At 39.3% G+C, this 20,617-nt stretch overlaps 1 protein-coding gene across 3 annotated transcripts in view; it reads left to right on the top strand.

Moving 5' to 3' along the window:
• Window positions 1-20,617, top strand: part of Srgap2 (SLIT-ROBO Rho GTPase activating protein 2) — a 243,088-nt gene that overhangs the window by 100,905 nt on the left and 121,566 nt on the right. The window lies entirely within an intron of this gene.

The following is a 20,617-nucleotide window of genomic DNA, read 5'->3' as shown; positions in this document are numbered from 1 at the left end:
TTGTAATTTCCAACAGTGAAGAAACTCAGAAAGAAAAAGGGGGAGATTTCCTTTGTATTGTCAGTTTTATTCAGATTTCAGAGAGTAGAGAGGAATTTAAAAACATATATATTTATAGTGATTTATTCAGCACACATTTTTGGGACCTAATTATGTACTAGATATCGATCTAGGTTCTGGGAATAGAAAGAACAAGATAATGTCCTATTCTCATCAATTTTAAATTAACAGTATATTAAGGGGGTACAATGAAAAATAAATCTGCTTAATTATTTGTTCATGAGTTGTATTATTGTTGGGATTTGGGGGAACAGGACTTAGCTATCTCAAGAATCTTGTAGACATTCAACCTGCAATACTCCTTTCAGTGGGAGGTTAGCCACAATTAATTAAAGAGAAATTATTGTAGAGTCCATGTTCTTGGCCTTAGGCCCAGTATTTGAACTTACACAGTATCAGCATTTATGACACCTACTGCTGATGGATTCCTTCTCTGGAGTTGAGTTCAGAGTTGTTCACCAGTCTCACGGGATAGCTCTGGGTTGAAAAGCACAGATTCAATTGGCTATGGAGAATGTTATAGCTGTGGTTGCAAATCAGAACAGGGTGGAAGACCAGAAAGTTCCTCTTTTTGAGTATGGGATGACCTTAAGAGGAGAAGTAAGAAGAAGCATGAAATTACCAGAAAGGAGAACCCCTGACTTGCTGGGTCCAGTGTGTCATTCATTCATTTTGGACATATTTGGAAGCTGTTTGTTCCCTCTGGGAGGGTTTTGCCCAGATGTAGCATCTGGAATTGAGCAAGGTTTGGCCTCCCTTCCCCGTGGCTCAACCTACTCTTATTGAGAAACTAACAAACGGTCCCTTGGTGTGTTTTTCACTGGCCCAGGCTGCATAGAACCTTTGGTGGTGGTTGGGTCTTTTTTGAAGGAAGAGTTGGGAGGGCTCCTCACACATGGGTAAAAAGTCAGAGGAAAGACACACAAGAAAACAGTTTGTGGATCAGCAATACAGGGTGGTAGACAGTCTTTAGAACAAAGAAAGATCCAGTTGAAAGCTCCTTGGGAAACTTCGTGACTTAGTAGAAAGAGCTCAGAGTTTTGAGCCAGACAGACTTGAGTCTGAAACCTGTCTCTTCCACTCATAGCTGTGTGACCTTGAGTGTGTTGCCTTAAGCCTCTGTTTTCTCATCTATGAAATGTGGATAGTAATACTTACCTTGAAATGTCATGCTAAGAATTAAATATCATGTATGTAAAGCATCAGCCTGATCCCTATAACTTAATAGACACTGAATAAAAGGTAGCTGATATATCAACACTGTGAGCCGGGCTTGGTGACTCATGCCTGTAATCCCAGAGGCTTTATGCCAGTAGCCTCATCTCATCATTTTAGGTTAGGGAATGATAGAAGGCCAGGAAGAAGCAAAACATGCTTTTATGAGCAATTGGGAGGATGTTGGGAACTCATGAGGCTTTCTGTGTCTCCTAAGATCTGGCAGTGGAATGTCAGGAGGCTGAGGCAGGAGGATCGTAAGTTCTAGGCCAGCCTCAGCAACTTAGCAACTTAGTGAGACCCTGTCTGAAAATAAAAAATAAAAAGGGATGGGAATATCGTTCAGTGGTTAAACACCTCTAGTTTCAATCCCTGGTATTGAAAAAAAAAAATCAATACTGAAAGGAGTAGCATGATAGTTAAGGTCACAGTTTCTGGAACCAGATTTCTTAGGTTCATGATCCTAGATTTCAATACTTACTATGTTACTGCAGATGAAGGTTCTTTATCACCTCAGTTTCTTCATTTGCAAATTGATGATAATAACAGAACCTGCCTCACGGGGTTTTTGTGCTGATTAAGTGGATTAATGTATGTGAAAACCTTAGGACAGCACTTGGCACTTGGTAAATGTACATAGTAGCAATACTTACTCTCATCCCCAGGAGTAGAGAATGAGCATAGCTAAGGTAGGTAAAACATTAGATTCATTAGTTATTTTCAGTTTAGAGTTAACCTTTCCTAAGCCTGGCTAGGTAATATGTCCATCTCCATTTTTCTTAGAGACCCCTGTGGGCCCATTGGAATGACAAACTCATCCACTCTCCTGAATTTTATGGTATGGATCCCTTGGACAGGTCATACTCAATTTTGTGACTCTAAATAATTATATGCCAGTCCCTATTAAAAACTCAGCAGTTGTATGTTTTGTCTTTCAAGGTGTCATATAGTTCAACTCTGGTATTTCTGGTATGTTACTTTTAATTTAGCCTCATTATTATCAAAAGGGGGAAATTTGTCATACAGCCACCCTCTGGTTTCCTTGTCCTCTTGGAATCAATAGTTAGCCCTCTTGCCAAATTGGTGGTGTTTATATAAAGATATAGTACAACTCAGTCAAAGAAGGCCAGTCCTGTTGAGCCTCCTGTAATGTCTGCCATTGAGATCAGCAGGCCACTGTAGTATAAGCCTCACCCATGGGCACAACAGAATGTGATATACTGGGTTGTTGGTTTCATGAGGCCAAACAAAAGCTCCCAAGCTTCTGCACAAGTGGCCTTATCTCATCATTTTAGGTTAGGGAATGTTGAAGGAATTGCAGAAGCAAAACATGCTTTTATGAGCAATTGGGAGGATGTTGGGGACTCCTGAGGCTTCCTGTGTCTCCTAGGATCTGGCAGTAGAATGCCAGCAGGCTTTCAGCTCCATGGTGTAAAGATAGTGTTGAGCATGTCCCTTGTGCTGGGGTGTGGGGAGTGTATAGTATTCATTTTCTCTGCTCCTGTGAGCCCCATAATAATTCTATGACAGACACCGGAAGCAATGTGTGGCTGGTTCTCGGAGTCTTTAATTCTTAGGAATTTGTGGCCAATTAAATGAATTGTCTTTGATTTAGTTCTTTTTTAGAGGCCAAAGCATGTCATCTTATTGGGAGCTGACTGTTTTGAGTGGGAGGGTTTAGAAGATAAGAGGAGAATACTGTCTCTTCTGTACAGACTTTTGTCATTGAAATGGGAAAAATCAGGCAGGCTGAGAGAGAATAATAAGAATACAGGCGCACATGAATCTAAAAATAGGACCCCATTTAAAAGAGGTTCCAGTAATTCCTGGGAAGCCAGGGAAGGTGGAGTCCTCAGGAAGAACTCATGCTTGGCTCAATCCGAAAGATAAAAGATAGCATGGTTGATGTTCTCAATTAGATTTGGTCCCCTGTTAATTGAAGTAAAGACTTTAATATCTAATTCTTACACTGCACCAAAGTATCACGCTGTGAGGAGAAACAGAGTCATATGGGAAGGGCTCAGTGTTAATGAAGGATTTAGGGAGAATGAGAAAAAGTAAGGTTTGGATTTTCAGGATCATTTTTTTTTTTTCTGCTAGCTCCTGCTTCTACCTCCCTCCTGTCATTGCTCCTGAGGTTTTCAATTCAGGGAGGATGAATCAGCCCCAGATCTGCTTCCTAACATATTTTGGGTACAGCTGGTGAAAGAACCCGGATTAGAAAATGAATCGAACAAACTAGGATTATCATCGAGGATGCTGAGCTGTGTTTGCCAATTTCTGCTTAAGCAGTGGAGAAAGGGCATCCTTGCATGAAATTCAGACATCTCTCTGGCAGCCTTGAGCTGAAGTCGAGGTTGCAGAGCAAGTCTGGCAGCTCTCAGTCTGAACCCTCGTAAACAACAGCTGTTCAGAACGAAGTTCTGGGGCTGAGGATAGGGGTTTCTGTTGATGTTTGAAATTCTTTGAATTTATAGGCAGCATCTAGGGGATTTATCAAAAGGAGGAAGTTGTACAGGATTGGGGCAGTGTACAGGTGGAAATGATGCCTCTCGCAGACTTCCTTGGAAACAAAGCACAGGCTATAGAGTGGACTCTGAATGGAAAGCGAAGGGACCCCAGGGAGGCAGGCACAGTAAAGACACGCCAAGCTTCTAAGGTGTATTGACTTCCTGGACTCCTTCCCTCCTGCTCCCGCTTTTGTACATGTTCTAAATCAGATGTCTGGTAATGTGTGGAAATATGAGCCTTCCTGATCACAGAGTCCCAAACACATATGCATGCAGGTGCATAACATAGTCTCTTTTATCAGCACCTCCCAAAGAAGTCCAGGTTCTTATGATATTCTGATTATGAGATATTGTTACGGGCTTTGTGTTGGATTTTAAGCCTTGTGTTTACTAAATGTCAATTATGCCATTACTTCATTAATTGGAGGTAGCTCAGTATAGTATGGCTAATAAAAATTTCCTAAAAGTGCTATCCCTTTTTCCTCTCTCCCTTCTATTTTTTTTTAATTAACAATTTTTAAGTGATGCTGGGGCTCAGACCCATAGATTTGTGCATACTAAGCAGGTGCTCAACCATTGAGCCACACCGCCATCCTGAATACTGCCTCTTCTTTATCTCCATCCCCAGACTCTAAGCCATATATTGAGTTTCCAGCCAGATGATGAACGTTTAGGAAATGTACACTTTGCAACATAGTTAGGGAAGCCATAATGAAAAATACTTATGTAATATATCTTTAGTAGGCTTCCTTGGTACTAAATTAAAGAAAACTTTGTGATTGTTGCCTTTAATCAAATGAGGGGTGGGGGATAATTAATCAGGTCTGAGCAAATTTTCGTTTCACTCAAATTAGCCAGAAACAACTGGTTTGAACATCTCTGATAAAATCATTTATTGTTTTGGAGGCTAAGAACATCTTTATATTATTACTCCTTTGGAAAACAAATCTACTCCTAGTCATTTTGCCCATTAGTGTGGAAAGTTAGTGAACACCAATCCTGATGTGTGAGATCATTCAGCAAACTTTTTTTCCCCCCATGCTGGGGATTGAACCCAGGGCCTTACACATGCTAGGCAAGTTCTCTATCACTGAGTTAAATCCCCAGCCCTCAGCAAACATTTATTGAACATCTATTCTATGCTATAGGTGTGCTAGGAATTAAATATACGCTGAAGAAGAAGCCATAATTCTAGTTCATGAAGGTTGCTATTTAAAGTAAAATAGTTTCAATTTGTGCCTGTATGTGTGTGTATTCTGATAATCCATAAGAGTTCAAGGTCAAAGAACCAGAATTGTTGATTGACGCTTGTAGTCACTTGTGGTACATGAGATTTAGTAATAAATACTGAACTTCATTCTCATCTTCAACTATGACCAACAGGTTCTGCTCAGGTTCTGGGGTCATAGAGAGGACCAAGCCCTGCCTTCAGGAGGCTCCTGGTGTCATGTGGAATACAGAGGTTTAAATAAAAAAGAACATAAAGTAGCATATACTTATTGTTAAAGAGAAATGGGGGAAATGACTTCCTTTTCCTCCGGAAGAGAATCTTTCAAATAAAAATTTGCTTTAAATTTTAACACAATTGTAGAATTACAGAAAAATTTCAATAGTACAAAGAATTTTCATATGCCATTTTACAAATTTCCCCCAAATGTTAACATATCACTGCATTTGCTTTATACTTTTCTCTATATACATGACCCACAGACTTATTTTGTTTTTTTGCAACGCTTGTACGTTGCAGACATGATTGCCCTTACATCCGTACATATGTATGTATTTACCAAAAAGAAGGATATTTTCTTATAAAGTCACGTTTCTGTTATCAAAATAAGGACATGAAGATTGGCACAATAATATTGTCTAATTCATAGACATACATATTTTTCCAGTTGTTTCAAAAGCATCTTTTGAGGCAAAGGAAGATTCAAGATTATGCAATTCATTCAGTTGTCTTTAGGTTCCTTTAATGTGCAGTGATTTTCAAATTTTCCTTTGTATTTCATGACACTGACATTTTTTGGAGCACTCAGCCCAATTATTTTATGTGTCCCTAAATTTGATATTTCTATTAATTATTAATATTACCTTATGATAAGATTTAGGTTGTAGACGTCTGGCAGGAAGCCATGGGGGTCATTTCTTAGGCTTGTAAGTGCAGCCTAGTAGAACTCATTGCTGATGATTTCTCCTATTACTGGTGATGTTAACTTTGACCATTTGGCTAAAAGTGGGATCTACCAGGTTGCTTCACTGAAAAGTCAATTCTGTTCTGTGCTTTGTAAATTAAGCGTATATTGTGGAGAGATACTTTGAGACCATGTGTGAATATCAGGTACTGTAAAGCCCTTCACTTCCCTCGTTTTAGCATCCATTGATAATCCTTGTTTGAGTCAAGTATTATTACAGTGGTTACCAAATAGTCATTTTTCCAGTTATCATCATTCCTTCTACATTTATCAATTGGAATTTTATAGTAAAAAAGAGATTTCCCATCACCCCCATTTTTTTTTGGGGGGGGGGGTCCTGGTTGGTTGTTTCTATCAATGTGAACTTGTGAATTTTATTTTATTCAACAGGCTGTAATCCTTTACCATCTTTATTTACTTTAATATTCATATGGTTCCAGATTTGCCCACTGGTGTCCCATCAAGATGGCTCCCAAGTCCTTTTGACATGAGTCATATCATTTCTTTGAGTACTTCCTTAATTTCTAGCACAAGATGTTCCAAGTTCATCTTGTACTTTTCTTGCTTTGGCTCTGGAGTCAGCCTTTTTTTCAGAGAGCCTTGGTTGCTTTTGTGTGGTAGGGTATTTAGAAACTATGGGTGCTGAGTGTGTTATTTGTTACTGGACTACTATTACTTTTAGCCCCTCTCAGCAGACAGGTAGTAGTTAGATGTATGCATACCCCTGCCCCATGTACTTCTATGCCCACATCTCTTTCTATCTATATATATGTGCTCCTCAACTTAGATGGAATTCCACCCTGATAAACCCATGGTAAACTGAAAATAAGTCAAAACTACATTTAGTGCATCCAACTTACTGAATATCATCACTTAGCAACCGAGTACACTGTGGAATATCTGTTGTTTGTACTCATGATCTCTCATGGCTAACAAGGAATGACGGCTCTCTGCTGCTGTCCAGAATCACCACAGAGAATTATATCACATAATAATATATCACATAAAGCTAGCCTGCAAAAAGATCAAAATTCAGAATTTAAAGTATAGTTTCAACTGAATGTATATTGCTCTCATACCACTGTGAAGTCAAAAAAATCCCAATAAGTTGAACCATCATTAATTCAGATACTGTATTTATAAATATTAAAACCTGTGAGTTCACAAAATATCTTTGATTTCACTCAAATGCCATGTTACATTTAATTTTCTCCCCTTTCCATGTTTGTAACTGTTTTCTGAACAGTGAGAAAAAGTCTCCTCTTATGCATAATATTTTCAATTAGTTGCTTAGTCTTAGACTGTATAGAGCATAGTTTCAAACTTGCTAACCTATGCCTCTGGAAAAAACTTATGGATTTTAATACTGGTTTATAGTAATTTTTGTTTTCAACCTTGAGGGAGAAAACAGTGTTCAAAAGTTAGTTCATAAGGTCTTTCTAAACCCCAGAAGTTCAGTTTGGCTTGCTTGTTCTTTCTTTCTATCTATCCATCCATCCACCCATTCATCCATCCATCCTGGGAATCAAATCCAGGAATGTTCTACCTCTGAGTTAAATCCCCATTTCTTTTAATTTTATTTCAAAACTGGGTCTTGCTAAGTTGCTCAGGTGGGTTTGCTTGAATTTGAGATCCTCCTGCCTGAGCCTTTCCAGTCACTGGGATTCCAAGGTGTATGTATTGTATGCCTGGCTGCTATAATATCTGTTTGAAGTACAATTTAGTTTATTTATTTGTATTTATTTATTTTTTTCCTTCCAGAACAAGCTTTTGCCTAATCCATTCTATTGACTAGAGATTGGCCTCAGGAGAAGTGAGGGACCTGCTTATCCACAAATTAAATCAGGGCATTAACAGAAGTCAGTGCTGGGATCATAGGCCAGATGAGGAATGTGCTCTGCAGACCCTCCTGTAGACATTTCCCCTTGTTCCTGGGTCAACCCTAACTCTGGGCAAATCATGCTGCAAGTGAGAACCCTTGCCCATTTCTACCAAGTTGTCTACTTTCTCACATTCTCCCTGCCATTCTGGTGATCACTCCTTTGCATTTAGGGAACCCAGGATCCAGCTGTCATGTCAGCCCTGGGCTATGATTGGGCAGACTGTTTCCACTTTTGTAACATGCTGACTTAAGACCTTTGGATGATCTTGGTCTGTTCCCTTGGGGTGAAGTCCTAGGGCATTGTTCACGGACATCCAACCTTGCAGAATGTTAGACCTGTTACTAGACTGTTTTCTGTCTCCCTGTTCTGACACCCTGCTATTTCATTGGTTGACTTTATTTACTCAGATGGTTTGACCCTTCTAAAACTCCTTTATATCAATTCTGACCTGGCCATCTTCTCCTTTCTGTCTGGGAATGGCTTCCAGATTCCCCGCTTATCCTTCATACTCCATCTCCCACACACTCATTTTATTTCTCTTTCCTCTAGACACATATAACCTGGTCAGTGCTGCTAATTCCAGCTGTTCTGAATCTTGCCTACAGCTTAAGTTCAAAAACAGATGGGCCCAAAGCTTCCTAGATGCTGTGCCAATTTCCATTGCATGAAAACAAATTACTGAAAAGCATCAGGAAATTTTAGAATAGTTTTGGGGTTTGAGTCTGTGTCTTCCCCCTCCATTCCTCTATTCACCCCATCCCCTTCTCCATATACCTTGTCCCTTTATATCACTTCTTTGTATGCCTCCCTTGGCAAAGGCTGGTTTCTAAAACTTTTATCCCTATTTAACTCTATGTGTTGATAGGTTTAACCAATGAGGTGGTACTCTGCTGTCATATATACCTAATTGAAATAAATTTTTAAAAAGAATAATTTAGAGGAAGTTACATCTGAACTGGATTTCCAAAAAACAGAGTTATATTAGCAAACAAAGAGTTATATTAGCAAAGATTCAAGGGCAATATTTCAGAAAGAGGGAAAGGTATGTATGCAAAGAAATGGATTCAAACAGCATTTTGGCATAGAATTAAAAGTAGTTTGTGTTGATATGACAAAAAAGGAGAATGAGAAAAATATCAAGGGTAGAAAGATGAGCAGGCGCAGATCATGAGAATCCTTCCTGCAGTACAGACAAACCTGGACTTAAATGTGTTACACATGTAAAAGCATAGAAAAGTTCCACACAGTAATGTAGGAAAGATGATTGGGGAATAGTAAGTTTGGATACAGGGAAACCATTTAAAATGTTACAGCCATGTTGTCATATTGATGAATATTACAAATGCAGAAACCTCTTTACCAAGGAATTTAAGGATTTATCATATTGACATGCATACAAGCAGAACACAATTTTCAAAATTGTACTTTATATTTTAGGTTGTACTGGAAAAAATTGAAATACAATAAATATTAGTGGGGGAAGAAAATCAAGCTGGAGTTGTTGATGTCTTTCTAATTGTCTATGCCCTGTGTGAATCCTCCACAGAGAACTAAGGGATTTATATCCTTTTTGGTCATATAGAGAAGGTGGGACTTGGCTTCTGTGTCATTGGGCAAATAACTCACCCACTTGAGAATAAAGTTGATGGTCCTCTATTGGTTTTACTGATCAGAATTTAAAAAAAAAAAAAAAGTGCCATTCCCACTACCTATCCTTGTAGGGAGCATATAGACATTCCCCATAGGCAAGGAGTGTGTTCCTCGGGAAGCAGCAACATTGCTGCATACACATTAATTCCAAAATTCCCATTCTTGGAATTTACCAAGGGTTTTCTCCAGATGTTCTGAAGAACACTGTTGAACTCAGCATTTATGGTCACCCTAAATATGAGAGGAAGAGAACCAACATGGTGGGGCCACTTACCTTACAGGTGCATAACAAGGATATTGATGATCATTTATAACCATCAGGAGGAAGATATTGGCATAGGCTAGTAATTATTGAGTGCCCACTAAAACCAGAGTACTAGACACTGTAAGAACTGTCTTCCAGAGAAGTCCCCAGGGGATGGGCTTCCAGAAGTTTATGGATCCCTTGACTTATATGTAAATTGTGATGTTTATGTATATGTAGGCAAAGAAATGGATTCACATTTCCTCCCTTTATTCATTTATACATTCCTCCATTTATACCTTCCTCCTATATACATTTTCGTCCCTTTCTCCTTTCCTTCTTTCTCTGGGAGAAAATACTTGGAAGAAAATCCTCAGATTCTCAAAAGGGTCTGAAGTGTATAATTATCTCTTAGAATTTAGGACCATTTTTGATTGTGAATCTGTAGGCTAGAATGCACACATACACAAGTATTTGCATTATTAAATAAATAACTGAGAATACCACTTTTACAAAACAGTACTTATTTTTACTCTTTGTGATATACTCTGATATTTCTACTTCATTCTTTTGTTCTGTTCCACTTTTATATTTCATTTTTTGAGAAATGCTAGTTGTCAATTGATTTTCAAAATATAATTTTTACTTGTAGGTAGCACAATACCTTCATTTCATTTTTATGTGGTGCTGAGGATCGAACCCAGTGCCCTCCACATGCCAGGCAAGTGCTGTACCACTGAGCCACAACCTCAGCCAGTAAATTGATTTAAAAAAAAACACAAAACTCCATTATTGTGTTGTATCCTACAATTTGAACAACATTATTTTTAGAGCATCAGTTTTTAAATTTGGAGCATATATAAAACTGCCTGGGCTGCTTCTTTAAAAGGCAGATTTCTGGACATTGCTCTGGTGAATTGTAATCTCTGTTAAGGAGCATGAGAATCCACATTTAAACAAACACTCTAGTCATTCTGATGCAGTGTGATTTGGGGTCCTGAAGACTCATACTTTGAGAAACTGCTGTCTTTTGAGCTTAGGAGCCTGGCTATTTAAGGCTTCTATCTCATACTTGCCTCAAGATGGTAAGTGGTATTGGGGATCATCCAAATCCAGGCCAGGAATCCTCTCATTACAGACTCATCCATGCCAACTCCCGGATCTTAATATTTCTTTTTTATTTGTTTATTTTATATTTATTTATTCTTTTTAGTTATACATGACATTAAGTATATTTTGACATTTATACAAACATGGAATATATCATTCTACTTCATATTTCTTGATAGTTCTCTTTTAAATGTCTGTCGTGGCTCTTATTAAGGTAGATAAGGGGTTAACTGAGGCCGCAGAATAGAGAATGAAGGATCATTTTACAGAGTGGCTGGGGTGTGGCACAGCCTAGTAGGTGCCCAAAGCCAGTCCCAAATTAGAATAGGGTGGGATTCAAAACTGCTTTTCCTCTGCACTTGCCTTTCATGTGTAACCACATGCAGTGTGTCAACATGCTTTCCGGCGCCATTAGGCACCAGCGACTTTGCTCCCTCTGAGTTCATGGACCCTTGGTATTCCTGTTATGTGTTGTCTTAGAATAGCTGTGTGCTCTGGGGCTCTGAACACCTTCCGTTAACTCCTGTAGCACCAGGCCTTTGTAGATGGTGAGGGGTTTCTGGTTGAAATATAACAACCACCACAATGAAATAAGAAAACATTTGCTAGTCAGGAGACCTGGGTGCTTGCTTTGCTCCACCACTATCTATGTGACCTCAGGTTCCCTGAGTCTCAGTCTCCTCACTTAGAAAATGATAGGTTTCGTCTAGACTCTGAACCATTTTGAAAGTCTCTGCTAGCTCTGACATTCCATGATTCTATTTTTTATACCCTCTGGCTTTGCAGTTTAAAATTCTTTCATGTCTCAATTAGGTTAGGCACAGCAGATATTACTGAGTTTGGGAATTTCCAGAGAATCAGGTGATAAGTTAAGAGAAGCAAAATATATTCCCATTTAGTGCACTGAAGAAGTAGGAAATTTATAAACAAGTTCATTGTCAAATTGAGTAATTTTGGGAATTTTGGGGTGTGTTTGTAAAGACTCTAGCTACTTTGTTTTGTGGGTGTAAATTCATTGTGTGGGCTGTTGGGAAATAGTATTAGTTGTTACAATAATTAGAAATGATGATGATATTGATTTATAGTTGGAGAACACTTCCTGTCTCTAAAGTTTTTTGTGGACATCACCTTGTTTGACTTGATCCTCACTGATCAGATGAGTCAGGCAGGTCAGGTCTGCTGTCCCCATTTATATTTTTAAACAGATAAGGGAAATTTGAGACCCAGAATACATTTGCTACTTATCCAAAATTACTTGGCTAGTAAATAGCAGAACTGAATCTGGGTCTTAAGTATAGGTTAAGGTGCTTTAGCGCCTGCTATAATGGGGTTCATTGTTCATCCAGATTCCTTAAGGACCTGAACTCAATAATTTGACCCACTAACCTGAAATTGAGTAGGGCATCTCTTACATCACCCAACCCTTTAAATTTTGCCAATAAAATATCAACCTGGTTAATAATATGCTGTAGTTCCGAGCACACAAGCCAATGGGCATATAAATTTGGTCACTCAACAACCACCCAGAGAGTGAGCACAAGATTCCTGCTGGAGCAGTTGATTAGGCAAGGTAGATGGAGACTGAAGATAAGAACTAACTATTCATTAAGTGAATCGTAGTCTTACTGTGCTCAACACTTATAGGATTTCTGTGTGGCTCTGGCATCCGGTTATTAGTCAATCTGATTCTTGGTTATAGGTGTTTATTGAACATTCCAAAATATACCCTATCCTCAAGAGACTTCCTTCCAATAAAGGCAAGATAAATATTAAAATAACACATGAGAAGTGGTAATGATGCACACAGCTCATCTGATGACTATGGAGGTTTATTCTGTTTAGCTCTGTAGTTATACAGGAGCTCTATTTTCTTCGTTGCTGTCATGAGCCATGTAAAGGGACTTATTGTCCCAGGAACAAGAGGGGGAGACACCCTTATGGATGCCCTTTCTTCCCAGTGGCTTGTTGGCACTTGGCAAATTTAAGTACTGAATTGCTAGCCAGGAGGAGTTACTGGCTGTAGATCAAACTTCTCTTCTCATGCCTGGTGCCAGGGAGATGCCTGCTCCTAAGGGGGTGTTTACTGCTTTGAAAATAAATGTGTGGATTTCTGAGTGATGTCATTTCACTTTGGCACTGACAGGTATTTATTTCTCTAGAATGAATTACCAGGGTTGAGCCAGACTGTCTGCCTCAGTCATCTTCCAAGGTTTCATTTATTTAAAAAATCTGCTAACACATCTGCATTTTTTTTCTTTCTTCTTTCTCTGTATGTTTGTCATGTTCTATAATTACTTATGGGGTTTCTGGTGACATCTTAATTAACTAGAGAAGAAAAAAACTGAAGATATAATTGTAGAGTTGTTCGCAAGTTTTTCTATGGAATATGTGGACCCAACTGTCAATGTAATATAGATGGTTATAGATTCTTTTTAAACCAAGAAACATGTTTGACTTTAATGTTCCTTGGCCATCGATCATACTTTTGTGATGCTTTCCCTCTTGCTGTGGTGTTTTAGTTTCATTGAATGAATTGGGGTTCTAAGGTGTGTATTTAATTCCTAAGTGACTGTCTAGGCCTTTCGTTCTACAGATCACACAGGAATTGAATGCTTAGACCTTGTCCTCCAGCATTTAGTTTGTGCCTAGAGTATACAAGGAGAGTTTAATAGCCACTTTGTTTATTCTTCCCTGCAGTTCTGAGAATGCTTATGCCAAGACATGGGTGTAAATGAAGGAAGGTCCATGCAGAGGCCTGGTGAGCAGGCAGGTCTTCTATGTCAGCCAAGTCAGGGTTTCACAATGGATTCATCCACACCAGTGGATGTGGTTACAGGTGATGGACAGTCCAGGAATAAGAAAGCCATATCTCTGATCCTAAAGGTTTCCAATGGGAGAAATAGATGAGAAATAAGAATGGTTATCTTTTTATCCCTAGTACACAGAACAGTGTTTGGTATACAGTAGGTGCTCAATTAGTATCCGTTGAATAAATGAACGAAATGAGATCAGGGACTTAGAGGAGTCTAGACAATAAGATGTCAAAAATCTAGGCAAGAAATTTGGATTGCAGAGATTCAAATCTTGAGACTACAGTCTCATGGAATCTAAGGTCTTGAGTAGTGTGAAGAATCTCCAGTTGCCTCCTCTCCCCTGTGATAGGGTGCCATGGGGTGGTCAAAGAGAAGGAAAAATCTCTTGTGTCATAAATTGAGTCAACTCCAGTGAGAGTCAATAGTGCCTCCCATTTGAGGGCCATTCCTAGTTCTCTGATCTAACCTAGAAGAACCTTGGTCCCATAATCATTCAGGAAATTGTTATTAAGCACTTAACAGATGTTGGACACGGTGCTAGTCCAGTTCTCTACTTCAAAGTAGAATCCTAAGCTCCCAGCTCTTGAGCATGTCATTCCCCAAAGGGTGTGGCTAAGCTCTGTGGAACTAATCCAGAGCCACAAAAATCCTGTTTCCATACAGCAATCCCCCAAAACTTGATTATAGGGAACAATTTAGACTATTTTGAGTAAGGTAGGTATGCCACCGTTTGAATCCTTTCTAATCATCTGTTTAGGTTACTGAAGGCAGTTTGTGGTACTAACTTGAAAACTTGAAAGCTCATTTCTCCATATGTAAAATACATTATTTTTGCTTTTGGCACTTTTTCTGTCTCTGAACTCTCCCAACTCTGGTCTCATTGCTGGCAAAGCTGAAGCAAGAGCTATGATAAGCCCAGAGGAGTGTGCCCACCCCCTGTCTACCCTCTTGTCTTTGAAAGATGCCTCCAGGCTGCCACTGTACTACTGGGTCAAAAAACCAGCAGTCACCCTTACAGGCAGATTCTTTTTCAAGTCAGTTTCTACCTTGGGGATTTCTCCCCCTCCTTCTTTTAACACCTTCCCCAGCAAATCCAATCCATCCTCTGGCTTATCTGGGTCAGCAAGGGTCTGATTTTATGCATGGCACTGTCAGACCATAAATCCGCTGCAGCTTTGCCTCTCTATCCAGCCCGTCTGCTTCTGTCAGCATCAGCAAAATGCATAATAGAGAAAATAAGCCAGAAAGGCTAATAACACTCATCTGAATAAAATAATCTCTTTGGCTGCCTCAGTTCATTTCATTTTAATCAAGGTGCCAGGAGGGAATTTAGGTTAAAATAATCCAGCCTCCTCGTCACTAGCTTTCTATCCAACCATCACTAAATGATCTCTTTTATCAGGCATGCGCCTTATTTTTTTTAATCCTCCTCCTCATTGGATGCTTAATAACTTATATTGAATGATGTGTTGAACTCATTTGGGTTTTGTCTATCATCACAGATATGTCTGTTTTTCAAAGTGAGAAATTCTATTATTCTTAGATGCATTGATATTTGGCAGCTCTCTACAGACTGGCAGGTTTGATAGGAATTCTGAGACAGTGGTGGGGGTCTGGAAGCTGCTGAGGCATCTAGGGTTCTGGCAATCTGGGCTCCCTTTTGGATGTCTTCCTGTCAACCTCAGCACATAGTACCCACTGTGGGATGCAGGACGGATCGTTCCACCTGGTCCCTTAGGGAAAGGACGGTGGAAGATTGAATTCTGCTCTCCCCTTGGTATCTCCCTCACGTCTTCCCAGAGACTTACAGCTGCTTTGTTAATTGCCTGTTGCTGCCTTCTTATCGTAACCATTATTTGCTGAGGGCTGTGCATTTTCAGCAGGCTGCACTCTTGGCCCTGGCCCAGGGCTGGGTGAGGAGTGTGTTGGAAATTGATGAAAACTGAATCCTAGTTTGTTTGGAAATAAAAATAATAATATTTCCTCACAATTTGTGTCAAGCTTTCTTTCATGTTGCTCTAGTCCTTTTGCAACCATCATCTCAGTCAATCCACAGACCCCCCTGAGAGTGCACAAGTCAGAGACCATTAGCCCCAGAAGGAACCCACTGCACCACAGCAAATGTAGAAGCTCAACCCTTCCATTAATGCCAGGCTTGTGCCACGTGTACCATCTGCAGAGCCGTGAATGTAGCAATTCGGAATTAAATGTCATCTTAGGTTAGGAGAGCTTCCAGGATTTTATAGTCATGCATTGAAGATCTTTAGGAGCTAGATGTACACCGATAGACACATGTCCACGTTTTAGGTGAAACCAAACAGAAGGGATATGGAAAGGAGAAAGTATGAATACAGTAGGCCAAGTTTATGGAGTTGGCTCTTCATTCTGGATATTTTAGTGAAATCCCTTTGAGCATTGTTGCTAAGTTTGTTGAACATTCATAAGTAGTCTAAATTGAGAGAGAAAAGCTGGGCTAATGTCTTTGAAACTAATGATTCAGCTGTGCAGGTTTATCTGTTCCAGTGCATTTGTAGTGATAATCCCTTCTGCAGATGCACAGCCGCCTTGCGACTTTCTGGGTCCCCTTTCTTGTGACTGGAGTCATCCCCTCTCCAGTACAGTATGATGTTTTCTTGATCTTCTCCCTGAAATTTTTTTTTAAGTAAGAAAAATACTTCTGGATATTTTGTCTGCTTTTTAGGGATTAGTGTTTGAGGAGGTTTGCAGCTGTTCAGCACATTCCTAAGGGATGCAGACCCTTGGCTTTAAATGCCCAAGTATTACACAACCTGGGGCTCTGGGGGCGGGGAAAGCAAAGACACTGTGCAAACAAATGATAGATGGAAAAGATATAAAGACAAATTTCAATCTCCCAACCAAACGAAGTTCCCTTGGCTCCAGCGGCCCCAAATAAAATAAGGCTGCAAAGCTGCTCGAGCAGGAAACCACTCTCACAGAGCCTTAATATGCTCCCTATGAAATCACGTCTCGTTGACTTGCTTATTTTCCAGCCCAAAGTGTGTTTCGAAGTGTGTTTCATCTTTGTTTGTGTTGGCTGGGAAAATTGCCTGTGTATTTGCGTTTCCCTTTCCCCATATTATCTTCACCTCTCCCACCCCACTGCCGCCCCAAAATAAATAAGTGAATTAATTAAAACACCTCAGTGGAAAGGAGGAGTGTGTCTGAGAAAGCATACAGACTCAGAGAACCTGAAATATTGAAAACTAAAAGGAAGCTTGGGAACCCCTAGAGGAAACAGGCAAGTTCTAATGTGTGTGTGTGTGTGTGTGTGTGTGTGTGTGTGTGTGTGTGTGTTTAAATCATAGACTACTTTTGTAAAACAAAATTCTTGCATAAAACTTAAATATATGAAATAGATCAAAACAGTGGAATTTTTTTTTTTTTTTTTGCAGTACCAGGGATTAAATCCAGGGCCTCGTGCATGTAGGCAAGCGCTTTACTGGATCTACTTTTAAAGCACACATTTATAAAAACCACTTATTACAGAGTCAATCACTGTGAACAATGAGGCTGTGCTTATGAACTAAAAATATTGAAATCAGAGTTATGAATAAGTATTATAGTTTTTGTATCAGTTTCAGTATCCAAGTTATTTCTGGTTTTGGTTTGAGTTGTTCACTACCAAGAAAATTCTTACTCACACAGAGTTATTATAATCTTGAGATAGTTTTAAATTGATTCAGGTGCTTAAAAAAACAATCTTTGTTTTAAAATTGAATCACTGTCAGGCACGATGGCGCACACCTGTAATCCCAGTGGTTTGGGAGGCTAAGGCAGGAGGATCATGAGTTCAAGATCAGCCTGAGCAATTTAGCAAGGTTCTAAGCAACTCAGTGAGACTCTGTCTCTAAATAAAATAGAAAAAGGGGATGTGGCTCAATCGTGGTACAAAAGAAAAAAAAATGAATCTCTAACATTACCTACCAGCTCTTCCCATCCCCCTTCATAACTATTAATTAGATAAGCCCCAACATGTATCATTAGCATTGTGTTAATTGATAATGAAATGATATGATATTGAGAAGATTGATTCTCACCAGCCCTCCATGATCTCCCATGAACCCAATTGTCAGCTTTCTGTGACACATAGTTGAACTTGGTTGATTGTTGAGTTATGTGCTCACCTGTATAGTCTTTTCTAGGGAGGCACACACAGGCTTAAATGAAAAAGAAATAAGCCTGTGCAGAGCTACATCCATTCGAACTAATAGCATATTGTTTAGAAGTTCCATTGCATGCAGTGATTCTTTGTTCTGAGGCTTTCATACATAGAAGCTCTCCTAGTGGCCTAAGAGACATTTCAGTGTTGTCTAAGTCGGGGACCTGGGTCCAGGGGCCTTGTTCATTTTAATGGGATTGCTCATTTGTATGAATGTTTTACAGTTTTAGTTGAAATGTGATTCTCTGTTAATTCCAGAGTTTCTCAGAACACAATTTAAAAGCCCCTACTCAGTGAACCCAATCAATCATAATAGCTGTTGCACTATATGTGATAGCAAGGCCCTGAGTTCCACCTCCCAGCATCACCAAAAAAAAGTTCTCAGTACACTTCATAGTCTTAAGTGACAATGCATTTTATTTTAAAAAGTTCCCCCTTCAATGTATCACCAGGCTTACAAGGCCAAGCTCTCCCACTGAGCTACACCCCAGCCCCCACCCATCATGCTTGCTCATCCTTTCTTTTGAGGGTGCTTGGGGATATAAACATACATATTGGAGGCCTGGGGCTGTATATCTTGCATTCTTTTTTCATGATTGACTTTGATTTCCTTGGATGGGTTTCTGCCTCTTGTGATCTGTGGTGCCCTGTTTGTGAGCTAGCTGGCTCTTTGTTTAACTCGCCAATATTCTTACTAGAGGTTTTTCTCTGTTTTCCACACTGCACTGGGACATTGGTGCCTTTATAACCACTGACACTCCTAATACTGTACCTTGTTTATTTAAGATACAAATATTTACACATTTGTGGAATTGAATTAAAGCATCATGTTTGCATTCATAAAGCACAGTATGGATTCCCAACCCACATTTTCCTATAAGAAGCAGTTTGAAATCAGTTGTAAATTTAAGGTCTTGTGAGATCTGCCCTAATTTTAAAAAGCAAGTGTAATGGCCTGGTACATTCTTTGCTTCCCGAAGATGTGGGTATCTTGCCAAGAGAAACCACTTGATAAAAATGTGAAGTAGATTTTGGTGGTTTTTTTTGTTGTTGTTGTTTTAGAATATTGTTAACTAAACTGATTTGGAATCAATTTGAGAGGTTCTTTGCAATGGAAACATTGAATACATGTGTTTAAATTTCTCACTATTTGATTTTTGGATTGTTTTCTGTTGACCTTTTTTTATCCAGATGCTAAACATTTTTAGGAGTGAATTAATGATTTTTATCTCTCCCTCTGGCTAGTGTATTTTAAAATTCCCATAGAAATCTTAAAAATTCCCTAGAAAGGTAATTGACATAATGTCACAGTGATTGGCATGTAAGTGTTAAGTTATTTTGTCTGTGGATGTGTGATGCCTGGGGTAGGGAAAAGGACAAGTTTAGAACAGTTTCAGATGAGACTCTAAAGTTCTTTGGTTTGAAGCAACTTTTTAGATATATTAGACAGATATTTGACTTGCTGGTCTTGTGTATATGTATATATATGCTGGTCTTGTTGTTTTGTTTTGTTTTGGGTACCAGGAATTGAACCCAGGGGCATTTTACCACTGCTCTACATCCTCATCCCTTATTATTTATTTATTCATTTATTTTGAGAAAGGGTCTCACTAAATTTCTTAGGGCCTCACTGAGTTACTAAGGCCAGCTTTGAACTTGTGATCCTTCTGCCTGGGTCTCCTGAGTTGCTAAGATGATAGGCATGTGCCACCAAGCCTGGCTGGTCTGGTATGTTGTAAAACCTAAGAAGATATGGTCTAATTATGTGTTAGTAGTTATTACTATGGAACTGGACATTCCAAGTTGAACTCTCAGTTTTACAAGTCACAGTTGCCCATCTGCCTTGAGCCTTGATGGACCAAGCCACTCTCAACTCCCTTTCTTTGCATTCACAGACTGACTAGAGGGAGCAAGAGGGGATTGAGTACCCTGGGTAGGATTCTTTTGAGTGGTTAAGAGCACTCTTTACAATTATAGGTGTGCTTTTTGAACTCCTCTACTGCCACTTTTTAGCTGTGTGACCTGGAGGAAAGTTGTTTAATCAGATTTTTTTATTTGTTTGGTTGGGTTTTTGTTTTGGTCCACTTTTCCATCAGTGTTGTTAATAACACCCATCTCATCAGATAGTTGTGGTGTTTAAGTTAAACAATGTGTGTAAAGAACCAGCCATGTGCCAAATACTCATTATCCCTTGATAAACAGTATCACAAATTTTTCCTACTTTCTGTTTCTCTCCTTAAAGAAATCCAACTCCCAGATGCAGAAATTAGTACTGTTGCTTAAATTAGTACTGTGAGCTAAGTAACAGTTATTCTTTTGGATCACATTGTTTTTATTTGAAATGAGCAACTAGGTTTAGCACTTTGCCACTCTGGATCTGTGAATGTTTCAGGAATACTTATGTTCAGATGAGGTTTGTGTTTTTGGTTATATGGGAAATGAGGCCATGGTTCACTCAATGAAATCAAATCTATTTGGATGTGTTCCATGGAACTGAAGAGTGTTCCAGGACTTTTTTATGGCAGTTGTCTCTAAAGTTGTTGTCATTGTACCCTACAATAAGTAAACTTGTGAGGATTTAATTTGTAGTGCTCTAATGATTTTGTACCATCTAAGCCAGGTAACCTAAAGGCAAAGGTTATGGACTTCAGTGTCTGCAGAGAACTGTGGTTCTAGTCCCAGGCTATCTATTACTAACCATGCAATGGCTTGGGGGCAAGTGACAACCCCTCTGAGCTTTGGTTTTCTAATCAGTCAAAT

The sequence above is a fragment of the Marmota flaviventris genome, chromosome 12 (assembly GCF_047511675.1).
Source record: "Marmota flaviventris isolate mMarFla1 chromosome 12, mMarFla1.hap1, whole genome shotgun sequence".
Taxonomy (NCBI): domain Eukaryota; kingdom Metazoa; phylum Chordata; class Mammalia; order Rodentia; family Sciuridae; genus Marmota; species Marmota flaviventris.
The sequence above is the reverse complement of the archived record's forward strand: the minus strand, read 5'-3'. Positions and strand labels throughout refer to the sequence as shown.